The sequence below is a fragment of the Anneissia japonica genome, unplaced genomic scaffold (genome assembly GCF_011630105.1).
Source record: "Anneissia japonica isolate Jap-2015-1 unplaced genomic scaffold, ASM1163010v1 scaffold33441_len11487_cov121, whole genome shotgun sequence".
Lineage (NCBI taxonomy): Eukaryota > Metazoa > Echinodermata > Crinoidea > Comatulida > Comatulidae > Anneissia > Anneissia japonica.
Genome location: NW_022725140.1, coordinates 9,502 through 11,481, shown reverse-complemented (window position 1 = coordinate 11,481; position 1,980 = coordinate 9,502). Strand labels below are relative to the sequence as shown.

At 31.5% G+C, this 1,980-nt stretch overlaps 1 long non-coding RNA gene across 1 annotated transcript; it reads left to right on the top strand.

The window, feature by feature from the left end:
• The first annotated feature begins 95 nt into the window (after positions 1-95).
• On the top strand, positions 96-1,971 carry LOC117112658. Its single transcript, XR_004446073.1, has 3 exons — positions 96-265; positions 963-1,108; positions 1,921-1,971. It is a non-coding gene; the product is annotated as an uncharacterized LOC117112658 (long non-coding RNA).
• The last annotated feature ends 9 nt before the right edge of the window (positions 1,972-1,980 follow it).

Genomic DNA, 1,980 nt, shown 5'->3' with positions numbered 1-1,980 from the left:
TCATATAATTCATAATTATCATTATATATTTATTTCAGAAAGTAATGGAATTGAGAAAAAGTGGTTCGGCCATAGCCGGTGTGGCCGGTCCTGTGGTTCTCCGTCCTTGAAAGTGTGGCAAGTAATGGGCTAATCGGATTAGATCATTAGGTACAGACCAATCAGAAGCAAATGCTCATTTTTAGAAGTACTGTATTAGTTGCTGTATGTTGGCTTCATACACAGTTTACATACTACAGAATTTATCAGCACTATCAAATAAATGGTAAGAATTTTATATTTGTATACTATATTACAGGGTGTATCTAGGCTAGCCCAATATCGTAACTGTTTAGGCTTGCTTTATATATTTGGTTATCATTTGTTTTAGCTAGGATAACCTAGGCCAGCCAGGCCCTCTTGCCCTAGCCTAGTAGTAGTAGCTCTAGAGTAGGGTAGTGTAAGAGCATAGTTAGCATAATTATTCACTTGTTTAGGCTAGACTGCAAGTTGGATGTGTGGGCTAAGTTTTAATTATTAGCGGTAATTTTTAATCGCCTAGGCCTAGTCTTACCTTTGCAAAATGGCCACGTCCTGTGTTGAAATGCTGTAATAGGTCTATATTATATTATTGTTAAAATGTGGTTGCATGAACCAAGCACAAAAATAAAACAGCTATTTATTAATATTGTGTTTAATAATTCATCTTATATCATAGGCCTACATACTGCTAGTGGTATAATATCCACATCACTGTCGTGTCATCAGTAATAATTTTCTATTTTTGTTAAAGTTAATAATGTAAATTTTTATATTTTCTTTTAATAAAGAGAAAATTTAACTACAGTAAATATCTTATGATAATATTAACATTATTTAACGATACGGTTAGTGTAATTAGTAATAGAAATATAAAAATTGATATGGGTCTAATTTAGTTGTGTGCATAGGTCTAACTATAAATAATATGGTATTTCTTTCAGGTTTTCAATCCATTGAAAGGAAGTCATGTTTGTTGCAATATATTGTTCGTGGTAGACACTGGGAAAAAACCAACTATTGAATGTGTATTTATTTGTCTCCGGGTACAAAACTGATGGAAGAGCAGCCATGATGAAGCAGTAAAAAGGTATATAAAAATTTTTATTTTACAAGAATTATACTGCACATTTGCTAATACCACTATCCCACATCAGTAAGTGACTACCCAACTATGTCACAGTAATAACCATTTGTTTCTTATTTAAGTCTTGGGTACCTAAGAAGTCACAGCATTTGTCTTAATCGTCGTTGTACGAAGGTGATTAATAAGTTAAAATTAATTGGGGACAGTCTAATCGTAAACATTATCTTAACATGCTAAATATTCGCCAACGATAAATGGCACCTAACTTCGTAGTATGATGCTGTCAGAGAAAAATGTATTTAAATCTTTAAAAAAACCAAAAAAAAAACCATTCTATTATTGAAAGATGTGCTTTAAAGTTTGTTTTCAAACTTATTTTGTTCTCCATCCATTCATGTTTGGTGTTGTTCCTAATTATTTAGCAAAAAGTTAAATTGTTTTAGCTTAAGTCCATTAGTAACCCAGGCAATTACCATACTCTACTACACAACATTTAATTTAATATTTTGCATATCAAAAGTAATAAAACTGAATGAATATGTGTTTTAAGGTAAGTGCCACTCCCTATAGAGTAATCTCTAACTGTTAATGCTTGCAATATTATATTCCATAGTGAATATTTTTCAGTATTTGCATCATTATTGGTAATGCTTGCAGTACAGTATATCAATGTAGATTGGTCTGGGAAGAACAGTTGTTTCAACTATCTACATAGTATTCAAGTATTTACTATTTAAAAATTTACCATACAAACTTTAAAACAATATTTCTTCTTTGTCTCAAATATTTTTGTTTTGTTTTTATCTTTCACAAAGGTTCTTGGATACCTTGCTTCAATACCTCTGGTTGGACAAGAAAAGACCTGGCTAAGGATA